Raw genomic sequence first — 21,716 nt, forward strand, 5'->3', positions numbered from 1 at the left:
CCATTCCCAGTTCCTTTCCGAGTTCCTTTATTGCATTAACAATCATAGCTTGGGGACCTACAGGGACCTGTGACATTCTCTCTAGTGCCTCCTCAATAGTCCAAGTAGCAGGCAGAGTAACTAACACGCTACGTGCAGTGGGGTTACAATTCTGAATAGCACATTGTTTAAGCAAAATACCATGCATATAGTCTGGAAGCCCAGTTGCTACAATAGCATTTGCTACGCAATCTATAAAGGTACCAAATGGCTCATCTCTTCCCTGTCTGATACTCATATATGATGGTAATCCCCCTGGTTGCTTAATCTGATCTATTGCTCGTTGTGCTAAATTCATGCTTTCCCGAACTTTATCAGGACCTACGAGAGCCTGTGCTTCTGTCCGGGTGTAATTTCCCAGACCCATTAATTCCTCTAAAGTTACCCCATGTAAAGGATCTCCTGCTCCCCGCTGCGTTGCTACCGACTGCTGGCATAAAGTCTGACAGTAAGCTCCAAACAGCCTACGCTGGTGCTGTGTTAGTATTAGCTTAGTGATATTTTTAATATCATTCGGTAGCAAGAGCATAGAGCCCCATAAATAATCAAGCATTTGACGAGTTGGTTCCCCTTTTAACCCAGATTCATTAACAGTGGCTCGCAGTTGGGTAAGCACTTTCCAATCTAAAGGTCTGATATTAACAGTGATCTGTCCTTGAGCATTAGGAGGTGAAAATTCAACTGGAAAAGCCTGTACAAACTCTCTGGCAGAATCTATGTCTCCCTCAGCAGCAATATTTTTAGCAACCTCTCTCCAAAATTCCTCTCGTTCCTTAGCTATCTCTTGAATTCCTGAGTCTGTGTTTGCACTAAGCGAACTATTAGCTTGCTCAGAAGGGAGTGAAAGTGCTGCCGACCGGCTCTCAGGCGGTGGCGGTTGAGGGGGGGCTGTGGGGGATTGTTCAAAAGGTGGGGCTGTAGGCAATAACTCATGCTCTAACGATGCAGAGGGGGCACTAACAGCTTGGGGAGATGCAGGAGGCAAAAACACAGAATCTGAGACTACTATTCCTGTCTGCATAGTAAAAGTATTCATTGTGGGAGGTAACAGGCAGCTATCACCCATGTCCTTCTCCTGAGTAAGCGGCGTTCCTAAGCACTGCGCAGCAGCTGCTGCAGCCTTCTGCTCTGCCTCATACTGTGCCAAAGCATTACTCACTGCCCGCCACGGCTTCATCAACTTTTTAGCCACCTTATCATCCTGCGTAGCTGCATCAAATATCTTATCCCCAAACACTTTCCACTGCTCCCTCTCAAAAACTTCATTCAGATCAATAAAACAACCCTTAGCAACCCCATAATCTAAAAGTCCAGGGAGATCCTTTTTACAATCTATCCCTGGCGTGCTCCGCTTTTCTAAAAAGCATTTGAGCAATTGATACACCGCTTGTCTCTTAGCCATACCTAAACGTCAGCGCGCTGTTGCAGCCTTTGCAAGACCCGGCGGTGCGTGGCCAGCAGGACTCCTGTAGGTGCTCCTGGGCTCGGAGGTGTGGACTTTTCACCACCTCTGCAGCCTCCCGCGCTGCTTACGGGACCGACGCAGACTCTCTATCGTGCCGTGGCCCCAGGTTATCCATCTCTATGGTCCCTTATTCTCCGCAGGCTGACGGACGTAGGCTATCCATTTCTACGGTCCCTTTTTCCGTCCTCTGTTCGAGCGCCAGAATGTCGCGATAGAGGGGAAACTCAGACGCTCAATATGAGTGATCAGCAGGAATCCGATTTATTGATTGTACCAGAACTCCTTATATACTAACAATAATAGGCTTTATGCATATTCGTAACGGCGCATTCTAAGTGGTTCACGTCGACTAAGCTGATTCTAAACCCCTCCTTAGACCCCCTCTCGTGGTCAGCAGTTCTGCCATTTTCCCTGGCCTTCTAACCACAGATGTCCATTGTTTTGCTGCCAAAACCTAACCTTGCTGGCTCTGCAAATAAACCCACAGTTCAGCAGTAAGGCTCAATGGTGGTTCAGTTACTGAGCAAGATACATGTAATATTCTGTAACTTCAGTTGTTACACAGGAGGTGTGGTGCATTGTCTTATGAGACCTTGCTCAGCTAGCTGCAAGGGTCTATGTGCCCGTTCTCACGTAGCCAGCTTCTCAGATCAGTAAGCTGCAAAGAATCTGTATATCTCGACTCTATATGTCCCTTTTCACGTAACCAACCTCTCACAGATGGGGGGTTTGCGTGGGCTTGTTTTGTTTTTCCCACCCTCCTGGCTTGCAGGTTTTCTGCATGGGTGACCTCCTCTGGCAGCTTGCAGTCCTCTTCCTTTTTCAACAATGATGTCCAAGTTTATTGTCTTTTCAACAGTAGCTTTTAAGAGAAATGCTTTATTTGACAATCAGGTAGACTCTCTGCATGTCAGCCTGTTTTTTTAAAAATCTCAACAGTTCTAGGAAATGGGTGGCATCAGTTATTGGTTTGTTTTAGCAAATGTTCGTGACAAGGAAACCTCGTTGGTTTTTTTACAGATAGAAGTGTTTCTTTCTAGTGCCCAGTCCTGAACTTCTGCCTAGTAAAATAAGGCTTGCAACTTGTTTGAGACAGGAATCTGTCTCAATTACACATGATTTCATGTTCTCTGAATTTTTTTTTGCAAGGGAGAGCCTCAGCTGTGATTGCTGTGTGGCTTTCCAGTTTCCTCTTCTTGCAGCTTCCTATTCTTTTAGATGAGAGTATATTTGTTTTGGAAATTCTGCTGAGAGTCGCTCCAGTTTACCACAGTGGTTATGCTGGTTGTGTAGCAGGCCAGTAGCAATTGGAAAGATGTTTTTTCCTTTTTTGTTTTTGAGAATTTAAGAATTAAAAGAAGCAGCTTTAGACTTCTGTCTGTTAATGTAATGAAAAAGGTTTGCTTCTCCTTCAGCAATATGGCTGACAAAATCCTGACCACAGAAACCAACATTTTGTAGTTGTGGATTGCTGTAGTACACAGAGTTTGTGATGGGTGTTGGAAGGCTTCCTCTATGACAGCTTCTCGAAGTATGTGAACTGTAGATGGTTCTTTCTGAAGGAAAGTCCTGAGTGATCTAAAGTCATCTTAAGGGACCAGAAATCAAAATGTTGAGATTTGAATTCTTCATGTGAAAAGCATCCTTTAATGTTCACAGATAAGGTCTAGAAAAGAGTCATGTTGAAAAAGAAGTAAGGATAAATTATTAGGAGGTAAAGACCACTGGGATGTCTCATCTGTCCAGAAGTATTCAGTAAAGAAAGCCCAGCTTTGCTGAATCAGTTGAGGACGCTGAGAAAAGTCTTATCTCCTCACACACTTCTCATGAGAGAAAGTAGTTCAACACAAAGATGTACTGTCTCCTTGAGGAGTCTTGCACAAAGCTGTATTAATTGCTTGTTAAATAATTGCATTTTTACTCCAGGTGGCAGGCTTACGTGGTGAGTTCTTGTTTGTAACCCTAAACAAAAATGGCTGTTTTCTTCTTCTCATTTTAAAAAATTGCAGTTAATAACTCTGAATCTTATGAACATCTCTTGCTATAACAGCTGATATAATTGAAGAGGTGTATTGGGTTGACCCTGAGTTGATGGACAGTCTTTAAGACCAATTACGCTTCTCACAATTTACATATTTAAACTGCACAGAAAGGCGGGACTTCCCCTTTTTTTGTCGGAGCTCACCTGCTGGGAGGTGGGGGCAGCTCGGGGCCTGCCGGGCCCGGCCAGGCCGGGGCCACTGCCCCTTTCCCCCTTTCCCAACGCTGTGGCACGGACCCTGGGTGGCTGGGGGGGACTGCCTCAGAGCCACAGGCAGCTAAAACCAGCCATGGACTGCTCACAGCTAAACCCATCCAGCGCGGCTTCTGGGGACCGGCGGGTCCCTCTCCTCTCCATGCGGAGCCGGCGGAGTCAACGGGAGCTGGCAGAGCCTCCTGTCTGCAGCCAGCACACTTCGTGTTGAACTGAAGAAGACACCATGCAGCCAGCAGCACAAAGGGAGCGAGGTTTTCCCCACCGTAAAGGCCGAACAAGAACACTCTTCAGCATGGCGGCGTCAGAGTCAGAGAGAAAGAGAAGTGAGTCACGTGGGACGGAGCTGGAAATGGCGACGGGAGAAAAGAGGGCGGTGCCGCGATTCTGGCGGGCAGCTTAAAAGAAACCTTCTTGCATGCCGTGGTAAGAAACTGTAATACCACAAACTGTTTGTCTCTTTAATCCATTTGAAGAACATGGGGGAATGGAGTATCTTCGTGTGCCTGTGAAGATTGTGAAGAATGCCGATGCCAGGCTTTATAGTAGTAAAAGGCTGCTAGAGACTTGTGGCGAAGAAGAGCCTTTGTGTGCAGGCCAAAAGAACTTATCCTTAAAAAGATGAATAACCCCATGTGATGGCCCATGTTTTGCAGTGTGAAGGAACTGTGAGATTTTTCATGGGAGAGATGTTCTACACACAGCAGATTGTTTGTTTCCGGGCGGATCTGCTGTTGGTGGCAGTTTGGGAACCACGTGCAACTGAAGGAAAAACCCATTTTTTTCCCTTAAGCATAAGAGAGAGACTTTTCAAGAACTGGAACGCTGACTAACATCCCATGTTCTGTTATCCCTTGTGTGAGCTGGGTAAAAGGAGAGAAGTGCTGGGGGGGGGGGGGGGGGATTTGCTTTAATTTTGTTTTGTTATTGTCTCTTTACTTTTAATTCTATTAGTAATAAAACTCTTTCATTGTACTGCAACTGTTTAAGGTTTGTGCCTGCTTTGCTTTTCTCCTAATTCTTATCTCACAGAAGAAAAATAAGTAAGTAATGAATATTCTGAACCAAAACCACTACATTTAATTGGTGTTTTCTGCCCGGTTTCGAACTCAACCCACTACAAGAGGTTAATGAGAAACAAGATAGCATTTGACTTTGGAAATGTTTTGTTTTGTATAATTTTAAGAGAAATGAACTCCATTGAAGATAATTTTTTTAAAAAAATAATGCTCTAAGTGAAGCTGGGGAATATCTCGTCTTTTATGGAATTTTTGTACTTTCAGTCCAAGGAAGACCTTTTGAAGTTAAAGAGATGTTTCTGGAGGACATTTTGCGAAGCACTGGGTATACAAACAAAGGGATGGTAAAGTACAAAAAAGAGAAGCAGCAAGGTTGGTGACCTAGTTAATCGTAAGGGTTGGCAATGAGAAGCATTGCTTGATTGAACAAACGATTAACAGGATGATTTTCTGTTAAAATTCCAAAGTCAAGAGATGAAGTGAGATGTGATTAGATGACAGCAAGTGTCTTTAAGCTCTCAGCATTTGCATTATTGAAATGTAATGTTCATGGAAGTTCTTGCAATTAAAGAAGAAAATTCACTTTGATTGAGTGGTTGCATTCTTTTTACTTTCAGTTGATAAATGTCTTATTTTTTCTAATTGTTATGGTGTAGAATTACATATAATTGGGGGCTCTGCCCACATGAAAACTACAGGAGCAGAGGATGCTCTGTACCTTTGGGTGCAAATGCAAGTGCAGCTGTTAAAGGAGGCAGGATTTTGTACATCTTGCACAAAATGTACAAGTTGTTCCTATTAGTATTTTTCACTGCATTCTTCAGACATGGATGTATTTTTTAATAAGCATTCACACTCTTAAACTAAGTATAATTGGTTTTCAGTTGATTAAGTAGCTATTACTTCAGCAGTTTTTCTGGCAACTGAAAGTAATGATCGTAATGATCATTTAAAGAAAATTTTAAAAAAAGGCAAACCCCAAACTATAACATACAGTCCTGACTGGATGTTTATCCCGGTGCTCGGTTGTGATCCCTGTGGATAGAAAAGTTCAGTTAAGACACTGGTGTCTTCTACTGTTTCTTCCACTTGCATACAAAAATAAGTTGTTACGTGCAGGGGCTGTATCACTTGTCTCCAGAATTCCACTTCTGGAGAAAGATCTGGGCTGAGATTGTGTAGAAGGTAATTCCTTAGGAAGCTCCTTTGACTGCAGTAATTTGGAATAATGGAGGCTTAGGGGGTTAAACACCAAAATGGTGGGGTTTACCTTCTTCTCACAGCACTTGTTTGCAGTGGTGCCCTTTGGGTACCCTTAAACACGTCATTTATGTTGGACTGGTAGCAGCATTGTAGATTAAATAAAGCTGATTAGGTAAAACTTTGAGCTGCTGTAATTATTTTTTAATAGAAAACAATGGATAATAAAGATGACTCTAAAAATTTCTTGGGAAATACTTTGCATTCTAGAAGAGAAACAGAAAACCACTCTTGCTGAGTGGTGTTCCGCTCAAGAAAACACCAACAAACTGGCATGTCGGAGACAAAAATCAGTTCCAAGGGCAAATGAAGAGTACAGTCTGTTGGATGATGGTGGTGACACAGTATTTAATCAACTGGTAAGATTTTCCTTTTGTTGCGAGAGAAGTTTATATTTGTGTTCCATTACTAGCCGTTTAAAGTGTGTTATCTGAAGCGCCGTAGGCTCTCAGGTATTAACGCGTTTTAAGGGTCGCTTTACTAGGACGAGCTGCTCTGGCTGAAGTGGGCTTTTCGGTTACGGTGGTGGTACGCAGCTTTTCCTCAGATCAAATGGCTCGACTGCCCCTGTGTGAGTCCTTGCATAGGACACAGTCAGTGCTTTAACTGATGCCTGAGTGGTGGATTTCTGATTGCTGCTGGGAAAACGAGCTGTTCAAATTCTTTGTGGGTAATGTGTGAGAATAGAGACACCTCTTGGAAGAGATTAATCTTTCAGTGTTGTTTTGTCTCATCAGACTGAAAAAGATGTGAATTGCCTTGAACCGGGGATAGTAAAAGAAATGGATTCCTGTCTGTCTGACATCTGGTTGCATAAAGATATTGATTCCTTTGCTCAGGTGTTCCGTCTAATTTTAACTGAAAATGTCAGTGGTAAGTTTTGTATGTTATTACATAACAAAAAAGCAACCACAAATTCATTTAAATTTCTATGGCTACTTTCATCTTCAGTTTCAAATGTTGTTACTTTTGCATTCTGATGCCTACTGAAAAAATGAATAGGGCTAGCAGAATTAATGAGTTGTTTAGTTCATTGTTGTTGTTTCGAAGTATTGGCAGAAGTGTGCTTCTAAAACAATGTGGAATTCCCATGAGCTGGCTGCAGAGATGAGTGAGGAAACAAATTCTCTTTGGGCTGGAATTTGAAAGCAATATTTGTAGAATATTTGGAAAAAAAAATAACATTTCTCTTGGGTTTGCTGATTTTTTTTTTTTACTTCTCAGTTGATTATAGGCACAGTGAGACCGGTGCGACTGCTCTGATGATTTCTTCAGGGAGAGGCTTTTTGAGTCAAGTAGAACAGCTGATCAGTATGGGAGCAAGTATCCACTGCAAATCATCCAATGGCTGGTAACAAACAAACAGAGAAACCAAAAGATAGATTTATTTGTCAACATAGGAGAGAGAAAGAAAATTGTGTAACATCTGAATTAATTTGCTAACTTACCAGACTGCTGTAAGAGCTATAGATTTTGACAGCCTAAACTGTTTCTAACTTCTGTTGAAGCACATTGTTTTCTGTAAATTCTACATGGAATTCTTAATTACGCGGTCTTGATTATGGGCTATAAGCTTGGTTTCAGTATGTCTTATTTAAGACACTGGTTAGTGGAAAGACTGTAATCTGCTGAATTCCACCAGAATGTTTGGTGATTCTTATTTTCACGGAGTTACCTGTGTAAGAAGATCTTTGTGTTATGTTTCTAAATATGCTGTAGCATGTAAAAATATTTGTGAATCTGTCAAGACTCAAGCTTTGTGGTCATGAAGTGTGTCTTCATATAAACAGGAAGTACGGAAAGTAATTGTAGTATGGAAGGCTAAGAATTAGGATTCCAGGGCTCTGATATTTGGTACCAACACTTGAAAAACTTGGGAAGGAATGCAGTTTAAAGGTAAACCAGTGAACTGCACTGTGAGGAGGACAACTTCTGAAAGGCATGAAATAGCCCAGTATTTTCCCACATTTTGATGAAAAACGCCTGGGGTGTGACTTTTTGGGACGACTTAAAGGGTACTGCAAACAGGCAGGTCTGATCTCTGCACACTGGTGTGGGCTTTTTAAAGGAATGGCACACTGTTCCTTGTTCCACGTTTCCTTGTGCATGTTTGTGTTGTCCTCCTGTGTAAAACTGACACTCTTGTGTGGTAAGGAGCTGAGTTACCTGAAAATCGGGTCGCTGTTACACGTGTTCATGCACTTCAGAATGGGAAGTCGCAGATCCAGCAATAACAGCATTGCTAGCAATACAGAAGTGGACACAAAAGTGTGGTGTCAGCTGTCTCCTCGCATGATGTGCTATTCATAGTCGTCTTTTGAAGTGGAAAATCTGGTCAGAATACCTGTGCCACTCTTTCAGGACGGCTGTGGACTGGGCTAGGCGCTTCAGACAGACAGAGGTTGTTGATCTGTTGGAATCCTACAGGTGAGCTGTAACTGCTTTGCAGAAGGAGTTGTGGTGAAAGGAAGTTTGAGGTTTGTGTTCTTTTAATCGGAACAGGTTTTAGCTTTTTATGCTTTAAAATCTGGGCTAAATAGCAATACCTTTTTTTTGAGAATAGGAATATATCAAAAGCAAAGAACAAAAACGTTTGTAGTCAGTGTCATGTTGTTTAGGCTAGCACAACTTGCTGATTCTATACTATGAACCATTTTATCTTCACATGCTTATTTTGGAAACAAATCTGTCATGTGTTTTTATCTGTGTATTGTTGATACACAATAGACATAGTAAAGAAACTTTATCGAAGTAACGTGTACACTAGGCCATTCAAGAATGCTTCTTTGATTGACTTACAGCTATCAGAGTTGAGGTAGTGTTTTGTAAAGGTTACATTATTCTGATTTCTCTTCGTGTAGTTTCTGCTAGTGGGAAATTTTTGGAAACTACGTATCTTTTAAATATTTTTCCTTGAACTGATAAACGAGAAATGTCTTCAAACTTTCATTCACTTACGGTTGTGTCTCAATGAAGTTTAAGAAAACTAAAGTTAACACTGAAAATTGGAAGTTGCATGCTTTGTTGGGTTAACATTTAAGTCAGTGAACAGTACTAGTACTGTGATTCTCTTCTGCTACACTTAAAAATAAAAATTCAAGACCGGTGGTCATGTTGGTCTTGATCTAAGTTTGAGTTGATGGCTGAATGCAAACCTGAAGGGAACAGCCTTCTGCGTATTTTTTTATTACAGTGTTTCATTCGGATTTGGAAATCTGGATGAAAGTTCCCTGGTCCAAAAAAGTGGTAGTGACCTTAGTGCAGAGGACAGACAGAGAGCTACTGACAGCTTATCATCACAGCTTTGATGATGAAAAAGTGGATGTGGATCTGGATCTGACCATGCACTTACTCCACAGCATCTGTCGTAGCTGCGATGCGGGTAGGTAAATACCCACACTCCCAGTGAATTGTTGTGGATTCAGCTTCTGATGAATCCTGCTCGCTCTTTGGAAATCCCCAAAAGTTAAAACCTTCCGAGTGCTGGTCTGCGTGGCGCTGACGTATGTTTGAATCTTCTGTTTAACTCTGCAAACCCACTTCCTTCTTTAGGAGCCATTTTAATATTTCTTCCTGGATATGATGAGATAGTGAGCCTGAGGGACCGCATTCTTTTTGATGACAAGAGGTTTGCTGATAACGCTCCCAGGTAAAACCTTTAGTTTCTGTGGCTTTCCATTGCTTCTTTAAAGGATCCTTAAAACGTGCTTTTTGTCTTGCATTAGATACCAAGTTTTCATGCTTCATTCGAGTGTGCAGACTTTGGATCAGAAAAAAGTGCTTGAAACTCCACCTTCTGGCGTCCGCAAAATCCCAAGTATCAGAGGGCTTGGTCAGATGCGACAGTGATCTATTTTGCCTTTGCTTCTACAGTTACTATAGTTTTGGTTGTTTGGTTGGTTTTTTCATTGCAGATTCTTTCTACTAATATTGCAGAAACCAGCGTAACAGTCAGTGATGTTGTATTTGTCATTGACTCGGGCAAGGTGAAAGAGGTACGGCTGCCTTAAATTGTCTTTGGGAAGTGAACTTCCTAGTGCCATTCTAAAACACACGGTGCATGAATTTTGGAGAGCTTTTTTTTTTAACTTATCAGTAGGCTGAGGGCTAGTGCCTGTCAGGCAACAGACCTCACTGAGAAGTTTCAACATCCATTTGTTCTATGACAAACACTGTAAATAGCTAGCTGTCTAAAAGCCCTGTAAAAACTAACGTAGGTTGAGGTGTTGATGGATCTTTCTTTTTTTTTGTAATTTGGTATTTCGGTTTGATTTTTAAAACAAGTCCTCCGTTTAGAGCACCACCTTCTGAGACTTGGAGGACACTGGGAGTTCCTTTTGTCCTACTATTGTATCAAGTCCAAAAAGAACCCATTAAGCTTTTAAGCACTTTTTTGGGTGTGTTGCATGCCTATTCCTAAGTTACTTGTTCAAGAAAAGTGAGATAACATAACGAGGCAATTTAAGACCTAGTGTATGGCTTTGAAAATGGAGTTGGATTTCGTAGGAGATACACACACCAAATTTCTGAAGTTCTTATAATACAGTTTCTTTTGGTAATTTTACATCAAATCTAGGAAAATAAGGAGGTAATTTCCAAGTGAGATAAAGAGGAAAACTTTATTTGGTATAATAATGTATTTTTGCTTGCTTTGTGATATTTCAGGACGCAGACCTGACATATCTTTTACTGACTTGCAATTACCTGTTGACTAGAAAAAGTTTAATTTTGAAAACTGTGTAGCACAAAGATACTGCAAAGGAGGTACCATCATAAATTCACGGGAAACTGAGACGATATCTTTGTGCCAGAAGCTGCTGTATATATTACTATGTCATACTTTTTAGAGAACTTCTGTTGGTAATCTAAATAACTAGTAACTTCTATTTCATGTGCCCTATTCAGTCTTGGGCTTATGTTCCTTTCTTTGTTTTTATAGAAGTCTTTTGATGCACTGAGCTGTGTTACAGTGCTAAAAATGGGGTGTATTTCAAAAGCCAGTGCTATCCAGAGAAAAGGCAGGTAATAAATGCCTCATAATGGTTCTTATTTCGCAGATCTCCACCGTCCTGTGTGTTAAGAATAAAGCACACAGCATAATAACTGTTTCTAGCCTAGTCCAGTGTCGTGTTGGACAATGGCCAGCACTCATTCTCTGCAGATGAGTAGGGGTCAGCATGTATTTCCTTGGAATCATTTCCCAAGTTGTAGAAAAGTGATGCTCAGGCATTTCCCAAAGGTCTAGGTTGTTTTCCACCCCATTAATTTTTAGCGGGGGGGGGGGGTCCCACGTGCAGGAGAGGCAGCCTGAGACACGACACGAACACCGATACGATTTGAGCATCGTGCTCCCGTTTTATTGTTTACCTTCACCAAGTTAGACTTTTTCAAAGTTCACGCCCCTTTCCCATGAGAAAGCCTCTAAGCAGCGGGGCAGCTGACCAGTGTATGCCTTTTCCCAAGGCTGTTCAAGGCTGCCGGCTAGCAGGTGCCTTGCAAGCCTATCTTCAGCCTGAGGCCCCGTCAGGGGTACTTCTGCAACAGCCCTGGGATGCCCAAGCTCTCCTGGGGTATCTCATGCCCCTGTTCCACAAGGAATTCCTCTACATTAATTTGTTCTCCTTCCTCTTTCTCCCACGTAGCACCAGCAGTCACAGTGTCCACCTGTTTTCACACCTTGTCTTTGGGCAGAGGACTGCCTATTTCACTTTCTCCAAACTATCCATGACTTAACAGGCCATGATCATATTCTTCCCAACACTGTGGGTGAGGGCTTGGAAGTTTTGTAGCAACAAATGCCCATCAATTGCCAGCAAATGCCCAAACAAATGTTTCATCAATTCTGTTGGCATTAAGCTTCAAGTATTTGTGTGTGAATGTGAGAATTTGCTGTCTCTGTCCCTTCAGTCACAAGCTATTTAATCTTTATTCTACCTTTTACTCCAAGAGTAACTTGAGTTTGGGGGATGCGCAGGGAAGAAACGAAGTTCGCAGCTTAGATTCCTTACAGCAAAGGATGATTGAGATTTGGACTGGTCTTAGGTTAGCAAAAAACCCACAGCCTTTACTTAGATGAGCCTTGTTTTTGTTTCTCCAGATTTCTCAGTGTTGGGTTAAAATTACAATAAAAAATTTCCATGCCATCAAAAATAATCCACGCTTGGAAAACTCACACTCTGTGTGTGACTTACACTTAGCAACACCTTCTTCACAGAACTGCTTCTGCTTTTCCGTTCTAAGTTTCTGTGTCTGTTTGCTGGCTTTTGGTTGGTTGGTTTTGTTTTTAGAAAAAAATCCTAATTTTCACAACTTCCCATACTTTATTTTCAAGGGCTGGGCGCTGTCAGCCTGGAGTCTGTTTTCGTCTCTTCAGCAGGCTCCGATTTCAGAATATGTTGGAATTTCAGTCTCCAGAACTTCTAAGAATGCCACTTCAGGTGCATGTTCAGTTTGAAATTGTAACTTCAAAAAATTTAATGTCATCAAACCATACTATTAATTGCAAAAAATCGTGTGTTGGGTTTGTTTCCAAGTCTTAGTAACCTTTTTTCTTCTGCCTTTGAACTTGCAGGAGATTTGTTTATACACAAAGCTTCTGGCTCCAATTAATTGTCCAGTTGTGGACTTCCTTATGAAAGCTCCTGATCCTCCGCCTGCTCTAACTGTCAGAAATGCTGTGCACATGCTTAAGGTCAGGAAAGGAATAGGTTTAGGTGGGAATTTCATTTGATTCCATATTTGTGGTGTAGCAGCCTATCTTACTGGCTTCTGTTTGTACTGAAGCTGTTTTTAATTACTTCAGGATGTTTTGAATTTTTGCTTATTACCTGTTTTCATTTTGTGTGTGGGGATGTGTTTTTCCATGTCGGGGAAGAGAGTGATTCAAAGTCGTCTCTGTTAATAGTTGGACTTGCTGTTTTAGTGTTTGGGAAGAAGTCTGGTTAATGCCCAGTATTCACATCCTTTCTGCTTTCACTGTAAACTGATTTAGTCCACTGTCCCTGTCCCCCTCTCCTTTGTTTGTTTGTTTATAAACAGACCATAGATGCCATGGACCCTTGGGAAGATCTCACTGAGCTTGGTTACCACCTCACTGAATTACCTGTAGAGCCACACCTGGGTAAAATGGTGTTGTATGCTGTTGTGCTGAAGTGCCTGGATCCTGTTCTGACCATTGCCTGTGCTCTTGCTGGCCAAGACCCTTTTGTGCTGCCCACGCTGGCCTCCCAAAAGCGTGCAGCCATGCTGTGCAGGAAGCGTTTTGCTGCAGGGACGTTCAGTGACCACATGGCCCTGCTCAGGGCTTTCCAGGTAGGATTTCAGTTCAGAGAGTACTCATCACAGGAGATCACCCATCAAGGCAAATAATGTACCAGTCTGCTTGGATGTAGAGTGGTGGACTGTGATTAAGGCCTTGGAGAAGACGTTATTTTTGCCTAGTGGCTTTCCTGTGTGTTGGACTCATCAATGTGTGAGGGAACACTTTCTGTGGTATGTTTTGTTGATGTTTCCAAACCTTACAAGATTGTGAGCGTTCCAGCCATGTGCCAACAGTGTGGCTCTTTACATCCTACTACACTGATAACTTCAAATCATGATCTTAATGTAATGATCTTTATTGAATTAATCATTTTAACTTGACGTAATGATCACTGGAGTGAACAGGTAAAGAGAATCTAATTCTTGAAATTAGAAAAAAAATCTAGTTTGATGCATTTACTTCCAGAGTGGGTTTTGCCTTCATTTTATTGACATAAATGTAATTTTTTTAAAATGCACTTTTTAGTTTTAGCTAGTCAAAGTGATAGGCAAATGTGAAAAACGTTTTCAGGCGTGGCAGAAGGCGCGCGCTGATGGCTGGGAGAGAGCCTTCTGTGAAAAGAACTTCCTATCCCAAGCCACGATGGAAATCATCGTAGGAATGAGAACACAGCTGCTCGGCCAGCTTAGAGCCTCGGGTAAACAGCTTGGAAGAAATTTTAACCTCGTTTTAAAGTCCAGCCTATAGAAATTGTAACAGAAATAATGTTCACTGGTGTCATTTTTCTTACTTAATTTGAATCAGACCTTCACGTACACGTTGATGCAGGGTATGGTGTAGATGAGGAAGTGTGGCTGATCTAACCAGAGGCATCCTCATCTCAGCTCCACATGGCACCGCATTTCAGTGTCGAGATGAATTTCTTTGGGTCATTATGTTTTAGTAAATTATTCCCATAGGAAATGTCTTTGTATTGTAGAAAGTAATTGTATTCTGTGTTAGTGTGCAACCCCTTATCGGGAGGGATTTCAGTGTAATGGTTTCTTCTTGATGCTGTTAAGGTTGGCAGTGGTGAAAGATGCAACAAATTAGTAGTTTATTTCACCTTTGTTTTCAAATTCCTTTTGGGAACCAAACACAAGCTAACATGGCACCGTTTTGTCCTGTTCTTCTGACAGGTTTTGTGAGAGCCAGAGGAGGAGCTGCTATTAGAGATGTTAATACTAACTCTGAGAACTGGGCTGTAATTAAAGCTGCCTTAGTGGCTGGGATGTATCCCAATCTTGTGCACGTAGACAGAGAAAGCCTGGTGTTGACTGAACCAAAGGAGAAGAAAGTGCGATTTCATCCTACCTCTGTTCTTGGTCAATCTCAGTATAACAAGGTAAAATCACTTTGAATTTATAGCTCACAAAATAGAGCACTAGAATCTATCAGATGTTTTAGAAACGTCTTTTCCTAGTTGTCAGTACTTTAAAAGCAGCAAGGGCATTAAACACTGCAGCTTTAGAAAATACTTTTCCTACCAGTTGGTAGAATTGGAGTTGGTTCATTTTTCCATTGTTTCAATTAGTCCTTTCTCCAGATGGAACAAGGCAAAATGACAAAAAACCACCCCTAGTTGTAAAATTGTTGTAAAGATATAATCTCTTAAAAGCAAGAAGTTCTGCTCTGAAACTTTTCTTCTTTAACATCTCTTTTTAAAGCAAAGTATTTTGTTTCATGGTGGTAGGATAATTTGTGCATCTGGTTGAATTCTCTCATGCTTTTTTATTTGCATGTATATTTTTATTTTTATTTTTATATAGGTATATATTATATATGTATATAATTATATACGTATTTCTTCCTAAAGATACAGAATCACAGAAGGGTTTGGGTTGGAAGGGACCTTAAAGCTTATCTCGTTCCAGCCCCCTGCCATGGGCAGGGACACCTTCCACTAGTCCAGGTTGCTCAGAGCCCCACGCAGCCTGGCCTTGAACACTGCCAGGTTGAGGCATCCACAATGTCTCTGGATAAAATGAGAAAGATGTTAAAATGTATGTTAACTACAGGTAGAGGGTATAATAGCCCAGTCTTACCTGCTCTTGCACAGGTTCCCCCAGCAGATGGACAAGCTGCAGCCATCCAGGCCCTCCCTACAGACTGGCTTATCTATGACGAAATGACGAGAGCTCGCAAGACAGCAAACGTCAGGTGCTGCTCTGTTGTGACACCTGTCACCGTGTCCCTCTTCTGTGGACCAGCCAGACTGCCAAGTAATGCCTTGCAGGCATCTTCAGCCTTCCGAGGTACACTGGAGTGTGGATTTGGAATGTTTCCATTGGCATGCACCAGTGTGTGATGTGCAAAGCTTCTTTTTCAGTCATTTTTAATGCATATGGTGGTGACTTCTGAAATAACAGTGTAATGATTCTTGTAGCTATTCAGGAATAGTTTGTAGGTTCTGTAACAAATGTCTCAGTTTTGGGATTCCTTACAGATCCATATCCATAATTGACACAGTTCTGGGGTCTCAGAAACTACAGTGCAGTTTGTAAGGAGAGAATGCAGCCACAATGTCTAATGATAATACTAGTACTGAGAAGTGTAGCATGTGTGTTCTTTTTCTCCAGACTGCTTTATTTGATACTTCAGACCAGATTATTCAAACTGAATAATTTAGAAACAATCAATGTGGCAAACAAGACATACTGCTTCTAGCTGACACATGCATTTTCAAGATATTTTCCACTGATGATTTCTAATGTCAATTAGCTGTGCTGTTAACTAGAAGTAATGGAGAATATATAGAAATTTCCTTTTTTTTCTTATTTAAATGGAGTGCTGTAGGAATGGAGGCAAAAATAACTGCTGCTATTTCTCATAGGTTGAATCAAACTGAAAGTCCAACTTATTTGTGAAGCTTTTCTGTCTTGCTTTTAAACTGTTGACCTTAGAATAGTGTTCATGCTGATTGAATTGCGCTCTAGGAAATAAGGATTCCTAATTAATAGCCATACGTATCTATAATTTTCTTTTTCTTACTAGGTCTTTATCTAGTAATCTAGTAAAAAAATCTGCTCTTTTACTAGGAAATAGAGCCACGTGTGGTTTTACAAACAGCTTCAGGCAACAGCTGGATTGTGGCTTGTGAATACTGGTGAAGGTACATGAGTTGAGTCAGACCACGTCAGTACAGGTTTTTACACAGTAGGATCTTCAGCAGGTCTGGCTACTTGATTGCTCCTATCTGGAGCAAAGACTCTGCAGTGTATTTGCAGAAAAGAAGAAGTAGTTTTACAACAGTTTACATTGTAAAGTCAGTTTTAGAAGGAAAAGGATTTATTGCTGGTAATGCGGTAGTGTTCAGGTTTTTGTATATAAGTAGAAATAATACAGAAATGCTAATGCACCTTTTCTCTTTAATTCAGGGGGAGGGGTATCTAACGATAGCAGTGACAGTGAGATGGAGGACAAAACAACTGCTGATCTGGCACTACTGAAGCTGGATGAATGGCTTCATCTCAAACTGGACCCTGAAGTACGTAAGAAATCACTCCTGTGTTTGCTTCATGTAGAAGGATTATAAAAAGATGTAAAAAGGTTTTTGTAACGTTTGAGTAGCCAGGAATTTTCTCTAAGAATGTCATGGTCCGTTGGGGTCTGTCAAACTAAGTACTCTGTGATTTAACCCATATTTCGTGAGCTCATCAAGAGTTAAAGGGCTTCAATCCCCTTTGGCCCAGAGCTGTCACATGAATTCACGTATTCAACGTGCAAGTCGCAAGGTTTTGTAACCTACCACCCATACCTTTCAAACCTTGTACCTATGAGCAAAAAGACAAAAAATAATTGGTCACCTAATCCAACAGTGAGAGTGCTCTTCCCTCTTCCTCCATCATGGGGTGTGGGTGTCTTGTCTCTCACATGAGGGAGCAGGAAAGCCTCAGCAGTCCAGATGCTGTTGGATCTGCTTCAGAAACTTTCTGGGCAATATGATGTTTTATGTGTCTGAGCTTGGCAGTTTTGTCTGTTTCCACAAGTGAGCACATTCTGAAGAGGCTGCCAGACAAAAGATAAGGGCTGCAGGGGACAGCAGGCTGCAGGTGACAGTGGCTGCATAATGGCCCTTTTGCTCCTTCTGGCCTCCTGTCCTGCCTGTGTGGTGCTCCATCAGGCCACAGCATGAGCTGGGATAGCCAAAATCTGAGCAGGAGCTGAGAGAACAGCCACATTGGCATATTGTGTTTTTCTTTCTCTGGGAGCATAACCACAATCGGATCGAAAAAGGAGCACTTGAAGCTGGAGCTGCTGAAAGAAAGTTGCTATCAGATTTCGGAAGGAGAAATAAAAACCTCTTTGAAACAGAAGGCTTTAGGTCATTGAAGAGCTGTGGCTGTGGTAGGAGGTAGTTTATGGATCATGAAACCCTGGAACTTACCAGCTCTAATAATAATGCTGTCTGTCCTAGACATGTCCAGAAGAGTGATTTTTAAAAATTCTTTTTTCAATGGAAGCATTTCTGATAACATGGGAATTAGACTCTAGTCTTCTGAATTTAGTCATTGCGTTTGAGCAGAAGTCTGTGTAAGAAAAATGCCGCTTAGAGCTCTTTTCCCTCAGGTATGACTGAAGAGTGCATGAGTACAGATTGATTTGATAGGAAGGGCATAAAGCATGAAAAAAGTGGGTTTTCTGGAAAGATAAAAAGGAAAAAAATTCTGTGGATTTACAATGCAATGTTAAGTTTAGTACAGAGCTAAAGGAAATGTTCCAAAAATTACCTTGCGTCCAAGGAGAAAAATGTAAATTAACATCTTACTTTAAGTAAGAGTTATTCCCCCTCCCCAAGACCTTGGTCTTGCCTTTCAGTTTGGACCTTGTTCTCACTGGAATGTGAGGTGCTGCCTGATAGGAAGGAGTAGGGTACTCTCACCTGCCTGATGTAATTTTCATCAGTCTGTAACAGAATTGGAATTCATTACGGGCTGCTGGGATGCTGTTGCAACTCAGGCAGAAGTGGCACAGTTTGTTCCTGCGTCGTATGCGAGCTCCTTCTAAACCGTGGTCTCAAGTTGATGAAACAACTGTAAGAGCAATTACAGCTGTTCTGAGTGCTGAAGAGCAGTCTGCAGGTCTGCAGCAGCCTTCAGGAATTGGCCAGAGACCGAGACCTGTGACTTGTGAAGAGCTTCCTTTGGCATCTACATGGAAGTCAACCAACAGTAGAAAAAGCTCAACAGAAACTGAATTCTCTGACTCCTCTAGTGCTGAAAAGTAAGATGTTGAGGTCTTCTAGACACTGTAGGTTGCAATTTATGTATGCAAGCATCACTTAAATTTCTGCTAGTAATAAGGAGGTGGAAATAGTGGCAGTACAGTTGAAAGGTGTGATACTGTCCTATGCTGCATTGTAGTTTCACTGAGAAGTATTTCATACATGGGCCTGCTGTTTGAGAGAGCAGTCAGGAATATTGTCCATGATTTGTGATCTTGGAGAAGTAGCAGATGAGGTTTAGCAGTAACATTAAAAAACAATGCATGACCGGTATGGGTTTTTAGTTAGTGTTTAATATGTGTTGTAGTTGCTGTAATACATGTGGTCATGCAGTAGGCTGACAGGTATGTACGTAAATTGTTCAGTGAGTGCTTGTGAAACTCAAGGCATGTCCTTTTTAGAGTTTCGGTGAAATCTACATCTCCTGCACTCCACCAGCCAAAGAAGTACAAAGAAAAAGACATTTTGCTCTCCAAACGATCCTCAGATGACAGATCAGCTCAGTCCTCAGTGAAGCCTGCAGACAGCAGTAGCTGTCCCAGCCCCTGTGCTAGTCCTTCTTCTCCAGTATCTGCAAAGGTAGAGTTCTCCAAAGTACCACCCTGCTCTTCGAAAGTAAAGGGATGTCTTGCTGATACCATTCTGCAACAATTAGGTATTTTACTGCTAAATTAGGAACCTGACTTAACTTTTCATTTGTAACAGCTGCATAATGCTTCCTTCTGGAACTTAAAATCTAGACTAAATATCCTTGTTACGCTAGTTTAATACAGCAAAGATGGTATTTGTGGACTGCTGAGGTAAAGCTATCCAAAGTAAAAAAATGAGATTGTTTTTTTTTTAATAAATGGTGAAGGTGTATTAATTTTTTTCAACTAAATTAGTACATTGTACACACACTTCTGAAGGTTTTGGATTCTGCCTTTCTGTTTCTGTAACAGCATCCATTGATACAGATTCTCTTTAAATATTGTGTTATCTGTGTTACCTGCCTTATTATGACTGCTTGGGGGGTTTTGTGAGGGTTATTTTAACAAAGCACACATTTAACGAGCTTATTGTCATAATTGTCCCCGTATACTTGAATGGTAAACTGCAGTGATACTAAACAGATCACTGAAAGGAAACCTCATGGACTCGCTGGAGGATTTAGTAATTCCTCTTGAGTTTTTCAGCTTTTAGGTTGAGCCAGTGTAAAAGGAAGAAAACATGTTTCCCGAAGGTAGAAATGGGAGTGGTGTGCTGTAGGCTGCAGTCTAGGATGATTCATTTTGGTGCCATCTCAAGGCATGTCAGGCTTAAACAAATCGTAATTAATCACTAAGCTTTTTACTCCTATTCTGCTCTACTTGTTTTCGGCCCCTCGTGGAGGAATTGTTGAGAAGTGCTATCAAAATGTAAAATAGATGTCGGATACATTTTAAAGCCGTTTCAGACAGGACCAGCTGATTTTACGTTTCTTCTAGAAGCTGGAGGAGGAAGGGAGGAGCACAGTCAAGGATTTCCATGTTCGTGTGTGTAAAGCTTCAGAAATAAAGCCTGGTTTATTTTGTTGTCTTTATTAATTTAATTTATTTTTTCCAGGGTTGCAGATCTCCTTCACCAAGACAAAATAGGCCAGTTCGGTACTTTATAATGAAAAGTAGCAACTTGCAAAACATTGATATTTCTCAACAGAAGGGAATATGGTCCACTACGCCAAGTAATGAAGGGAAACTGAATGGAGCCTTTTGGGAGAGCAGCCTGGTTTACTTAATATTTTCTGCTCAAGGGTCTGGATGCTTTCAGGTGAGTCCTAATCTAAAACTAAGTATTAGCAGCGGTTGGTGGTTTAGGAGGCTGCAGCAGATGACTGTGTGTAGTGTGGACAGCTTTGCTTATGACTCCTGGCCTTCTGAGAAGCAGAGCAGTGTGCAAATGTCTGTGCTTGCTGAAGAAAGAGCATTTAATTCTTCTCTGAAACATGCTCTTCTAGTTAGCTCAGTTTGTCCCTCGAAGGCGGAGACAGAATTGCCTCCAAACATCATGAGTCAGAATAATGTTTATACCCTACATTAATCCTCTAAAACAACAAAAAGCGCCCCAAAAATCCTGACAAAGTCAGGGATTGCTACTCTTTGCATGCCAAAGTGTGTATTGTAAGTGAGCAAGGAGTTACAGGCAAGTCATAGCTTTCTAAAGCCAGGAAACTCATACATTTCTTTATTAAAATCTTAATAAAAACTGGTTTTATTCACTTCCAGTTAGGAAGCTGGCCGTGATTCTTCCAGAGCTGTGTCTTGACTTCATGTTCAGTGAGATATATGTCAACAGTTTGTTGGTCAAATCTCTGGTCAGTTTGAAGTTAAAAACTTGACCTGGTAGTGCAAAGTTGCGCATTAGCTTTGAGCCAGCTAAATTCAGTTGTTCCAGGTAAAGAAAGGCCCACTTACTTCTTCATATATAAGCTCTTTGTAAAAATCAGCTGAACTGAAAATCTAAGGAACCAACCAAAACACAGCTGTCTTGGCAATACCACTGAAGGACTGCAGTGGCATACTGTGTACGATGATTTGGCAAACGCAGGTGTAATACTGGCAAGTAATTTTCAGCAAGCCAGTTGATACCGAAAATGGGCGGTTGCATTGGTGCTCTCAGGCAGGGAAGCGGGGGAGGGAAGACACGCCGACGTCAGGAGTGCAGGTGATTGACCTTGCCCTGCCCTTCCAGTTGTGACAGGGCACTGCACCCTCATGGGAATGTGGGATTAACTTCCCTATTAATCTTCTGTTGTCCCAACTGTCTCTTTCTAGTCCACATTTATTTTTTTTCCACTGTTCCTTTCATTAACTCTCATGTAAGTCTGCCTTGAGCTATGTAGGACTGCATGTCTTACATCAGCAGTGAGTGCTGCTAATTTACACAGTGAACTGCATCTTTTGGACTGCTACATCCTAACTGGCATCAATTCACCTGAATAGTTGATACGTTGTCTGTGGGGTTGGGTTCACTTCTGGTTTGGTTGGGGCGTGGGCAAATCAGGGTGTCCTGAAGTAAGTTAAATGCTATCTCGGGTTTGGGGTTCCTTTCATGTTCTTTCTGAATACTTGTCATGGTGGAATTTTGTCCAGCTTCACTAAAGAAGGAAATAAAAGCAACTTTGACTTCTTTCTTGG

The 21,716-nt window shown here is 41.5% G+C and overlaps 1 pseudogene across 1 annotated transcript in view; it reads left to right on the top strand.

The window, feature by feature from the left end:
• LOC309585838 (3'-5' RNA helicase YTHDC2-like) overlaps window positions 1-20,349 on the top strand; it is a 35,027-nt pseudogene extending 14,678 nt beyond the window's left edge. Inside the window, exons 8-27 of the transcript in view lie at window positions 5,042-5,149; window positions 6,248-6,396; window positions 6,775-6,910; window positions 7,262-7,388; window positions 8,399-8,464; window positions 9,231-9,419; window positions 9,590-9,686; window positions 9,763-9,850; window positions 9,952-10,032; window positions 10,977-11,059; window positions 12,369-12,474; window positions 12,609-12,728; window positions 13,076-13,348; window positions 13,869-13,995; window positions 14,477-14,682; window positions 15,397-15,592; window positions 16,715-16,824; window positions 18,271-18,560; window positions 18,963-19,140; window positions 20,146-20,349. The product of the transcript in view is annotated as a 3'-5' RNA helicase YTHDC2-like (transcript). The remainder of the gene's footprint in view (window positions 1-5,041; window positions 5,150-6,247; window positions 6,397-6,774; window positions 6,911-7,261; window positions 7,389-8,398; window positions 8,465-9,230; window positions 9,420-9,589; window positions 9,687-9,762; window positions 9,851-9,951; window positions 10,033-10,976; window positions 11,060-12,368; window positions 12,475-12,608; window positions 12,729-13,075; window positions 13,349-13,868; window positions 13,996-14,476; window positions 14,683-15,396; window positions 15,593-16,714; window positions 16,825-18,270; window positions 18,561-18,962; window positions 19,141-20,145) is intronic.
• The last annotated feature ends 1,367 nt before the right edge of the window (window positions 20,350-21,716 follow it).

This window comes from Coloeus monedula (genome assembly GCF_965178545.1).
Source record: "Coloeus monedula genome assembly, contig: HAP1_SCAFFOLD_537, whole genome shotgun sequence".
NCBI classification, from domain to species: domain Eukaryota; kingdom Metazoa; phylum Chordata; class Aves; order Passeriformes; family Corvidae; genus Coloeus; species Coloeus monedula.